Raw genomic sequence first — 11,834 nt, forward strand, 5'->3', positions numbered from 1 at the left:
ATAGAACCGCTGGCTGACATTCTCAGGGCGCGCTATAGCGCATACGGAATATGGTTGGAAGGTAGGAGACAGATCATCACCTTATACGCCGATGATATCTTACTATATCTTAGGAACCCGGACCGCACGCTGGGCAAGGTATTGGCGGAGGTGAATAGGTTTGGCGGGTATTCCGGATTGAGACTCAACCCTAGTAAATCGGAGGTATTCCCACTCACGAAAAATACAACGAAACCCAGGGACCTATGCGGCCTCATATGGAGCCCCACACATATACTCTATCTGGGAGCATACATAGCGAGGACGGCTCAGCTCACACGAGCGCTAAACTATAATGCATTGTCTGACTCCCTGTGTGCAAAAATGAAACGCTGGAGCGCCCTTCCTATATCACTAATGGGGAGAATAGCCCTTGTTAAGATGATCATACTGCCAAAACTTTTCTACCTTTTCCACACAGTCCCGGTCTGGCCGGGGCGCACACTGTTTTCCAAGTTAAAGAGCGCCTGCACATTGTTCGTCTGGGGCGGGCACCCCAGGCTTAACTGGAATACATTAACTAACACATACCAAAGGGGGGGGCTGGCGGCTCCGGACTAGGAGCTATATTACCTCTCGGCGCAGGCTTACTATGCTGCATACTGGGCCGCTAACTTTATTGACCCGGGGCCGCCCCCACATGGCCAACAAGCTAGAGAATCAATACTGGCTCTACATAAGATGCTGGAACCAGCCCCGAAACACCATAATTCCTTAGACCCCACGAAGGTGACAACCACAGCATGGGCTAAGATAGTGGATATATTTGGCAAGGGCAAGCTATATCATCCGAGTATGCCGATATGGGGGGACCCGCGTTCACCATTCTCTCTTGATGGGGAGGTGGCTATGCACTGGAATTCCAGGGGGATTGCGCAGTGCGGCCAACTGTTCCGGGATGGGCTATTTGCCACATGGGATGACCTAAAGGAAGTAGTGGGGAACACGAATAGACACAAATGGCAGTACCACCAAATTAAAGACACCATGCAAAGGGCTTACCCCTCCTTCCCGGAAGAACCAGAAATAAATATGGGGCTGGGCTATATGTTCACGAGTGGGACCCAAAAAGTCACAGCCGCTGCACTCTATAAAATCATAACCCAAACACGCCCGGAAGGGGTCCACCAGTCCAGGACCAACTGGGAACTAGACTTGGGGCAACAAATAGAGGACCACGAATGGACGCAAATATGTATGCTGACCAAAAGTATTTCGTGCAACTCCAGATATAAGCTTATACACTATAAAATAATACATAGGCTGCATTACACACCTGCAAAGCTTAAGCGAATCTACCCCTCCACCTCGGGATTGTGCCCGAGATGCCATGCCGAGGGCGCAAATATCTACCATATGCTTTGGGAATGTATAAAATTGAAAGAGTACTGGAGGGAGGTCTGTGCTGCGCTTGATGAGATGGCGGATCTACCTGTCCAGTGGACACCAAAGCTATGTTTGCTGGGGGTGGTGGGGAAGATGAACCCGTTGTGGCGTTAACTATTAAATTTGAGCTTACTAATTGCCAAAAGGGCAATATTGTTGAAATGGAAAAGTGTAACCCCCCCCAACTAAGGCAGATTGGGAGAAAGACATGTTGTGGACTAATGACACTGAAGAAATGTATATAGACTCTGTACTACCCATAGCCAGACCCAGAAATATAGGGGACCGGTACAAGCAATACCTTGCGGACAAGGCTACAGCGGAAGAATCAGAATTGGAGAATACCTGATTGTGTATCATTATTGACGTGTAATTACGCCGGAATGGTGAAATGTATGTGATTGGCTTGTGTGCACCAATAAAATAAAGTTTAAAAAAAAAAAAAAAAGTCTTCAAAAATTTAAAATGCTTTAAAAGATTTAAATTGACAAACACCACATAAGATTTAAAACGAACCACGTGAAAAGGCTGTGGTGGGAGATGGCGGGGGAGAAAAACGAAACCATGTGAACAGCTTGGGGGAAAAACAAACTCAGCAGAAATGGGTCAGAAATGCTGCTTGCATTTAAAAAAACACCACATTGATACAAATCTCAGAAGACTCCCTGTTCAGATTGTGAAGTTCTAGCTCTTTTTTTGTTGAAGTGTGGTCCTGGACTAGGCCACATGGCGGAGAAAGCCACACCTGGATGCACATTGCACAGGACTAATATAAACCTTCAGCACTTCTACTCAACCAATATTACATACGGAGAAGAAATCCTTCCTTGCCTGTGACTGGGTCAAGTGCTTCACTGGATTTTTCTTGCCGGGACACAGGTGATTAGGTTGACACACCAATGCTTGGAGCGATGCTGCTGCAATGAAAACAGTTAGGCAAGGATACATGGGTCTACCTGAGACTTCAAAAATGAGAAGGGGTTAAAACCAGCTCTTGGGTGTTAGGCATCAGCTAGTAAGCAGGACGCAACGCTGGGAAACCAGGAGAGAGTACACAGTGCACTGTAAATGCAACTCCCACATGAGACGTGAACTTTCAGTACCACCCCAAACTGGACATGAGAAAGGAACAGCCTCAAAAATAGGTTTGAAATCCCCAATTGGGACTCCTACTATACCTTTAAAATTACCCCACCATCACCCACAGCAAAATACAGTCATTTATAAAAAAAAGACATTCTTACCGTCGGAAAGTCCTAATACAGATGTCAGGATTTTTTATGGTGCCATTGCTGCTGAGGACTTTGCTTTCCAAGATGGGATGATTAAGACAATTTGTGTTCCTGCAATTGAAAAAGTACAATTTAAAAAAATTATAAAACATAGCAGATTGACCATATCAATATGTGCGCACTACACTCTGCCAGTCGGCACACATCCTCCCCCGCACACAAAAGGGACCTAGGGTGCAGAGTCCAACTGGGAAATCTCCAAAGTTCCCTTTAGGCCAGTCCACCCCAGCTGGTAGTCAGAGCAGTCAAGAGCACATACCTGAAAACGTGACTCCTACTCAGTCACAGAGACAAAACAAAATAATAGAGCGGACGAGAGAAAGAGTATCAGCTTGTTATAGGTTACCCTTAACAGTTAAGTCCAGCCTGCTGGCATTAAAATCATTCATCTACATATCTTACATAGAATACGACACAGTAGTTCTTAACTCACCGAGCCAACTTTCGGAAACATTGAGTAATAGCCATGTAGTTTATACTGCAGTTAGGTGACACCGCTGACGTAGCAGCAGACTGCCGCGGCTGCCATGCCAGACACAAGGGCCCCTGGCTTCTCTGCAACATATGGTGCCACAGGCAGGCGAAAGCCTGGTACCCACAGCAGGATGATATACATGAATTCCACTTTAAATCACTTCTATGGTAGCGGTGCAACCAATGTACTGTTGGTAATGCAGTGATTTTAGTATATCATGGTATGCATAGACTTGCTCTATAGTAGATGGCTCCCAGGGTAGCTCAGCAGGTTGACAGACCATTGCTGAGACTGTGTTTAAGGTTGAATTTAACCAAAACAATAAAAACTAAAATATGCAAAACTTGTTAATCGATCAGGCTTTTTGCAATTACTTATAAAAAAAAGTAAGTGCTATAAAATGTGTTTGGCCAAGGGATGGGTTGGGGTATTTCTGCCTCTGTTTGGCAGGAACAGTCTGTAACTGATCACTTTACATGTCTGCCTTGTAAATTTGATATTTTATTTCACTTTGTCTCTAACTAAAACTATGATTGTAAACCACTGTATCTACTTTGCAAATGCACCTACCCTATGTATTCACTATTATGTCACTGTATTCCCATTTCTGTAACTTATAAGCTTTGCACATTCTTCATGCTGCGCAATAAACAAACAAACCCATGTACCCAGTTTAATTTCCTAATAACTGCTGTCAGCACATGGAAACATTTATTTGTAAACATAACATCTTTATGAATATAACCTGTGATAAAACACAAAGCAAGGGGCACACAAATTGTATTGGTGTAGTGCTCAGGGGAAAAAAAAAAACATCTCAAAGAAAACTAGTGAACTCATGTTTCAGCAGCGTTTTTGAGTTTTGAAATTACTTTTTTCCGTTGAATGTGTAAAACGCACATTTGAACAATGTGTACAGCATGTAAAATGCCTGCTTTCAACAGTGACCACACTCATCCCGCCACAGTGATGTTCATGCCCATTGATTTCTGTGGTGTCCCTTTCGGGACAGAAAAAAAAAACGGGACGAGCAAACAGAGCCAGGAAATGCGCAAGTGATGGCTGGGGAAAGGTGCACTGCTTAGATTAAGTCACTGAACACCCGGCTTACCTCTGCAAAGCTGGGGGCTTGATAAGGTCTGGTCATGACTGAGGCAGGCCGGGTCCTGATATCCGGCCAGACATCTGATGCCAGATCTCGGACCCGGCCAGCGCTGTATCATGGACCAGAGAGGTGACGAGGCAGAGGGACAGCCAAAGCAGGGGGACCGGTGTTTTACGATATCTGGCTACCCCACGGAAGATTGCTGGAGAGCCCAGCAATCTGCTGTGGGGGAGCTGGATATCATACAACACTGGCAATGCGTGCTTCCGTCGCCGCTCGCCTCTTCTTCCCCCCAAGGCCAAGCAATGTTGGGGGGGGGCACAGAGGGAGAGGTGCGCAGGGGGAACCAGCATTGCAGTTATCCATACCCCTGCTCACCTTTCCCCACGTGTTAGTCTTCGTGGGTCCAAAGGAGGAGAGGGAAGCAGAGGGACCGACAAAGTCCTGAAACGCTTGCTTCCCGGCACTCCCTCCAACTGTGGTGTGGCGGTCTGAGCCGAGAAGCGGCATCCCTTAACAGGCAATAAGGCGCTGGCGTCACCAGCAGGAAGCATCAGTGTGGACACCCGATCCAAATTCAGGAAAGCGCACGTCCAGGCTGCATTTATTTCCCGCGCCCTCATCACGTTGCACTGAATGAGCATGTATTTTCTCTTTTCTCCCTGTCCTGGATCACACACCCCACAGATTGAAGAACTTTGCCTAGTGTATGGCTATTTTGTAGGGCTAAATACTCATTGTTATCTTGCTGGCAACTACATAAGAGTTTGCATTTTCACTGTATACTAGCAAAGCACTATGCAAGCACCTCGTCAGTGAGACAACGCAGGTAAATCAAGGAAGTCGCAGGGAAATGAAGGAAGTCAGTCCTATACAGAAAGAAAGAAATAAATATGGGGGTTTAGGAGGGGGAGGTCAAGAAAGACATCTTGTGGTACAGACTCTGGCCGGTACAGCTCAATGCACTGCCTGGCAGCACTGAGCAGTAAAGTCGGGCACATCTCCCTGCAATGTTCAGAACCCCTCACCTCATAAAGGCAGTAAAGTTACAGAAATCATACCAAGGGAACTGAATGCCATCGTAGTGAGCTCATTGCTGTTTTATTAGTGAAAGCTGTGTTGTGCAGATAACGGCAGCGCAGGTCATTGGGCCGGCTCTCGTCGGATCCGAGATCCGGCACCAGATGTGTAGCCGGATCGCGGGATCCGGCCAGTGTCAGCTACCGCAAACCCCAAACCCATGCTGTGTGCTGGGTTACTTTGAAAAAAGAAAAGAAAGAAAAGAAAGCGCCAGCGCAGAGTAGGGGGCGGAGCAGCTCATTGCCGCCATGAGCGCTCTGATGGTTCCGCCCCCCTACGTGTACACAGCAGGACTTTGATACAGGTCACAGCTGCAGGAAAGGCAAACTGTAACTTCCTCTGGTGACCCTGTGCAGGGTACACATGGTCACCAGAGGAAGCTACAGTCCTCAGCCACGACCCAGTTTATTTATGCAATGTTTGCGGAAACTTGTATCCGACTAACATTGCATAAAAAAATGAATATACAGGTAGCCGTCAAACATTGCAGGAATAAATAAATACCCCTATTATCATTGAAACTATCCCACACGATGAAGCCACCCAACTGCTTTCAGAGGGGAGCTGCAGGAGCTGTGCCGGGTGTGGTTCAAGTAAAAGAAAAAGTTGCTTATGGCGAACAAAAATCAGCATATTTTAAGAATGAGGTTGCAGGACAATCCCTCGGTTTAAACCAGGATTTCCCCATAGATTAGCTGCTCTTTCGCCATTAGCTAGAGTAATTGCTCTTCTTAATGATTCTTTAACAGTCTGCTTAAAATAATCCTCTGTATGAGCTCAGATCACAGTGTAGACTAACATTGCTGTTGGTAGTTTAGGTGCACAGATGGCTGGTACGGTTTGCTCCCTTGTACAAGTGCGGGTCACCAATGAAAAAGTGGCACATAGTTGTAAATGGCAATGCATTCCTTAGAATAGTACCCAAGGGGGATTTTTTTATATAACATGGGATGCAAATTGTGCATTTTAAAGAATATTTACTCAGCAACACTTGTCAAAACTATTATTCGCATAGTGAAATAAATCACCAGTGCCAGGTTGGTTTAAAGAGCAATTTATATATAGTTTGGAAAAGAAGCAGCATGAAAGAAATTGCGCCGTTTTAAACTATTATGGTGGACATTTCTTTGATCGGTGGTCAACTGCCAGCCCCGCCGCCCCGGCCCCGCCTCTTTGGGCACCATCCCTTCAACTCCGCCCCCACCCAGGCCCTTGTGGTACCCCCCACCAAATTTTCTCAATTTTCACCACCGGATAAGGTGGTAGATGGCGTTACAGCCCGGCTTGCTGCTGGCAGCCGAATCTGCCCTGAAATTCTCTCGGCGTGTGCGGCAAGGCCATAAACCACTTCTGTTTGGGGGTGGGTGGAGCCGAGGATGGGGATACGAGCCAAGAAGACAAACATAGATCTACTGTTGGTGCAACTAAAATCAAAATAGTAAAAACAAACCCATTGGTCTTGTGTTCTCCCGTTTCCCTGCCTTGGCGCGCTCTGAAACACTTGTGTATGAGCGCAATATAAATAAAAATATCATTACCATCATTAAATATACCTGGCACTTCTCAGAGATGAATCATTATAAATGCACAACAAAAATAAATACCTGCCCGTGCACAGCGTGGAGCGCTCCTTCCTTCTTAATCCTCTTCCTAAGCACGTAAACGTCCCACGTGAAAATGTCACGACGAAACAGAAACACGTCATTACACCATAAAGGCATTTCAGAAAGTATCGGCAAACTTTTAAACAAACACGCAATGCTATCGGGTCTCATAGGGACTTTAAATGTGTGATTTATAATGAAAGCAATATAAAGCCTACTAGAAATTCGAACCCAAATGCGTCTGTCTGCATAAGACACATATCCCCCATCTGCTGCACATCACAAATCCTCCAGTCTCCCCCCTCCCGCTCCAGCAGGGAGGATAACTGTTCACTGGTACGTGGAAGTCCTATTGGGAAAGGCGGAACGCACTGTGTCCATCCCCACTCCATAAAACACAAGTCGCACATCTGCATGAGAAAACCCCAAAACGAACTGAATCCACCTGTACTTTAAGTAAATCTCAACCAATGCACATTACAAATCCCCAAAATACACAATAACCCTTCCCCAATATTGCCTCACCCCTGTGATGCACGTTACATACCAAAAATACACTGAAATAACGGGAAACAAACTGAATCCGCCTGTATTTTGTGTAAATCTCACCACTGATGCACATTATCATAGCTCGCAACCATTTATGTTGCAAAGGCGGGTGAAAACACCCGTTTTTTTTTGTTGGCGGGTGAGAGGCCCATTGAAACGAATGGGCGTGAAGGTGGCTTGGCAGGTGAGTCAGCTGTTTACAAGGCGGGTGACACCCGCCAAAAGCGTGTGAGTTGAGAGCTATGCATTATAAACCACCAAAATACACAGACATATTACTCCCTTCCCAATTTTGCCGCTCTGCATTAAAGTAACAACATGAGATCACCTTAAGACTTACCAGATTCTGGTAAGTCTTAAGGTGATCTCATGTTGTTACTTCAGAAACCAAATGACAATCAATGATAAGAAATGTGCTTTGCAAAGGAGTAATCGCTCTCACAGCGCCTTGCCTTCTAGCTCGTGCAAAAATGATGATAACATGAACGCTGAAACCCACGTAATGCAGAGCAGCCCAAGTGATGCATTGGAGGCGGGCCTTGCTATTGTCCGTTTCTCGAAAGGGAACTAGACACTACCCTTTACAAAACGCTCATGTCCAGTTTCCAGGCAGCACTCAGCATGCCATCCAACTTTTGTAGTGAATTATATATGCATTTCCTTTAGCATCCATCAACTTCGACGTTCTCACCCCTTTGTTGTTATATTGTTAAGAGGAGCCCTTTTGCAACCTCTAGGAATGCACGTTGGAGCTGTAATTCCTTGTATTGTACTTTATTAAATTTTGTAAGTACTTGATTTTCTAAACATCTGGTTTTGAAATTACTCGGGCATCCTGTTGCTGTTGCTGGCATAGACACAGTAGCTGCTCCGAAGCTCATTTATGGTACGTTCAGGCTCTGCAGTGCTTGCAGATACAGTAACTGCTGTGCAGCTACTACACAGACCGTGCTCTTGGTGTAAGTTACTATATATATATATATATCTGTGCCAGATAATGCTCACAGACGCGGTAACTGCTGTGCAGCTACTACACAGACCGTGCTCTGGTGTAAGTGACTACATATCTAATAATACCTGCACAGGCTAATGCTCGCAGAGGCAGTGACTGCTGTACAGTTGCTACACAGACCCTGCTCTGGTGTAAATGACTATATATAATACCTGCGCCGGGTAATGCTCGCAGACGCAGTAACTGCTGTGCAGCTGCTACACAGACCCTGCTCTGTGTAAGTAACTACATATATAATTATACCTGTGCAGGATAATGCCCACAGAGGCAGTAACTGCTGTGCAGCTACTACACACACCCTGCTCTGTTGTAAGTGACTACATATATAATAATACCTGCGCTAGCTAATGCCCGATAAAAGGCAGTAACTGCTGTGCAGCTACTACACAGACCCTGCTCTGGTGTAAGTGACTTTCACAAAGTGTTTGTGTAGGGTTGATGGAGTTCTTTCTGTGAATTGTTTGCGATTCTTGTGGCGTAGCAGTTTTATTTTATTTTGCTCCATTTTCTTTCCATTTTGCAGTTGTTTTTTTGGTGTTTTTTCAGTTCTTCTGTGAACCATTTTTCTGCCAGTTTTTTTGGTGTTGCTTTGGATGTTTTAGCTGGTGCTAATTGGTCAATGGCCTTGGTAATCCAATTGTTGAGTGTGTCTTCTGATTTATCTATGTTTGTATCGGTGGCATCTCTTTCACCTATGTTGTCGTGGTGGGTTGATAGCATGGCGGCCTCGTCCGCTAGTTTTGTTGTAAAGTTGGGGTTGTAAGAAGATGGTCTGTAGATTTGTATTTGTATTTTATTTATTTATAAAGCACCTTACGCCAAAGCGCTGAGATCAGTAGGAATACTATGTTGGATTGGTCGTTGAGTTCTGTCTTGATTAGGAGGGATTCATAGTCTTCGCGTTGGTTGTGATGATTCGAGATGCTCAGGCGTGTTTTTTGTGTATAATTGCGATTCCACATCCTCTTCGGTTTTCTCTGTTGGCGTGTATTAATTTATAATTGTCGGGTATTGCTTCGTTCACAATGGCTTTATAGCTGTCTGATAGCCAGGTTTCTGTAAGGAAGAGCACGCCTGTGCCTACTTCGCTTAGGAGGTCATTGGTTTCTGTTGAGTGTTTTGCCATGGATCTAATGTTGAGGAGGCTGCATTGTAGTTTGCTGGATTTCCCTTTTGTGTTGTTGTTAGTATTGCTTGTTCTGACCGGTGTGTTGGGGGTTGGGTTTCCGTTCCATGTGGGTTTTTCCCGGTTGAGTCTTTTGGGTGAGGTGGTTCTTTGTTGGTCAGACTCTTTGTCGAGAAGACCAATAAGGTTTTTGGCGGGGGTGGTTCGTTTCCGGGTGGTAAATAGGGTAGCTACCCCTCTGGTGTTCCAGTCTTGGTGATATAGGCGGTATAGAGTGAGTGTGATGGTTTCCAATTTGTTACTTGTTCTGGTTGGGGTATTGTCCATGGTGGAGACCGGGTTGGGATGGTTTATTAGTTGTCATCCGTTTGGTGTCCTGGTTCGGTCTGTATTCGTGAAGCTTGTTGGCTGTCGGTTCATTGTTGCTGTGCTGTTTTTGTTTACCACGTTGTTGTATGTGGACAGGTAGCGAGCATTGTAGTCTGTCTTTGCTCTGTTATTTGTATGTCTCCTTGGGCCATCTCAGATGTTTGTCGAGTTTTTTGGGGTTGTGGGATAATGCTGGCCTGTGTTTTCCCAAGTGGTTTGGGATTTCTTATTATTTCTTTTGTCTTTTCTGGCTTCTTTGTCTTTCTTGTGGCAAGGCATGATGCGTGGGTTGTGTTCCTTAGTGGGCGTCCTCTTTCGATTGGTGTTTTTCATGGTCTTTTGGGATTAGTCTTTGCAGTTTGTGGTTTGTTGTTGCTTGTATTTGGTAGTTGATGGGACTTTGTGGTTCCGTTTGTTTATTGCTTCTTTCTTTTTTGGATCCCTTTCTTTTGATTTTTTTTAATCCTGGAGGTACTTTTCGCTATGGTTGTTGATTATTGGATTTTGCGCAAAGCAAACATGAATAATGTGTGAAGGGGTGCATGTGAATACTGGCATATATTGGTGCAGTCATGTTAGGGAGAATTCTCATTTCTGTGCTAATTCCCTTCAACCTTAGAGACCCCCAGCTCTTTTGCTGGACTGTAGGACTTTTTAATTTTAACCCTGGAGTGAGTGAGACCCTTTTCCCACTGCATCATGTGTTTTGACCTTTGGATTATGTGTTTTCACTGTTTTGGGAGTCTGACAAACTCCATATGCATCTACTTTTTGTATGGTGACACACATCAACTTCAGTGCAGTGTCACTGAGAAATCCTTTAGATTTCTCATAAGGTTTAAAATACCTTTTCTTGTGTGAACTACTGTTCCCAAGAATAGTAAAGGGAAAATTACTTTACTTACCCTTTCTCTTTGTGGGTCCAGCACACACCATTTTATGTGGAGTGCTGGGGAGTTACCTAGTAGCCCCGCATCCTACATTGTCATGTAACATTTGTATGTTGCCCTTCCCACTTTTAAATAACTAGTTGAAGTGGTTTAATTTTTCCTACCATTGTGCTTTTCTACCACAGGCTGAACCCTCAGCTGCAGTATAGCACCCAGGGGTGACTATTTTATAAAAACGGACCCTGTCTTCTTTGTTTGCCATTTTCTGTTTGTGAGGTCTTTCTTGGGTTTTACTCTGTGCATCAAACAGATTGAAGTCATTTTTGTTTGTCTTGCCTTTGGCGCACTTCAGCCCTGAGTCCCACCTCTGGCTCTAGTGTGTCTGGAAGGACAGAATGTGAGGGAGGGTCCCGAAACCCCCCTGCTTTGTCTCTAGGAATGCCTGAATGTAACCAGTCCTGAATGGCTGCTGGCTGTCCTTTCAGGCCAGCGGCCCTGATGTGTGATTGACAGCCTAGGCTGTGCATCAATGGGAGAAACCTGCTTAAAAGCTGAGGGTTTTGGCACTAGAGGCAGAGTCGACCACTGGGAGAAACACCCAACGAAGAAACCGCGAACGAAGCTTGCTGCATCCTCCTGGACCTTTGAATTGCCTGTTGAAACCCTGCTGCTTTGCTGAAACTCACTTTTCAGACAAAGAAGCTCTGGAATGGACTCCTCCCCTTGGGTTAGTGGGACCAACTAACCCACAGACGAACTCCACTGGACTATCTTCCCTGTCTGGCTGTACTTCTTCATTGCTGCAAGAACCAAGTGCCAGGGGTCGAGTGAAACGTCTGAAATCCGGCTAGAAGCTCCAGGAGTCTCCTAAGGACCCTCCAGAAGCAGGATGACCAGAGTTAGAGTC

At 45.3% G+C, this 11,834-nt stretch overlaps 1 protein-coding gene across 4 annotated transcripts in view; it reads right to left on the reverse strand.

Annotated features, from left to right (window-relative positions):
* The window catches only part of FKRP (fukutin related protein), a 136,245-nt gene extending 129,157 nt beyond the window's left edge, over positions 1 to 7,088 (reverse strand). For 3 of the 4 annotated variants that reach the window (XR_011302046.1, XM_069644580.1, XM_069644582.1), the window contains exons 1-2: positions 6,982 to 7,088; positions 2,670 to 2,768 (exon numbers count right to left, since the gene is read on the reverse strand). The gene's annotated coding sequence lies outside the window, so the exon portion shown is untranslated. Of the gene's footprint in view, positions 1 to 2,669; positions 2,769 to 6,930; positions 6,953 to 6,981 lie in introns of those variants that run through there. The other variant, XM_069644581.1, reaches the window with a different exon arrangement.
* Between the last annotated feature and the right edge of the window lie 4,746 nt (positions 7,089 to 11,834).

The sequence above is a fragment of the Ambystoma mexicanum genome, chromosome 2p (genome assembly GCF_040938575.1).
Source record: "Ambystoma mexicanum isolate Mex_15411 chromosome 2p, UKY_AmexF1_1, whole genome shotgun sequence".
Taxonomy (NCBI): domain Eukaryota; kingdom Metazoa; phylum Chordata; class Amphibia; order Caudata; family Ambystomatidae; genus Ambystoma; species Ambystoma mexicanum.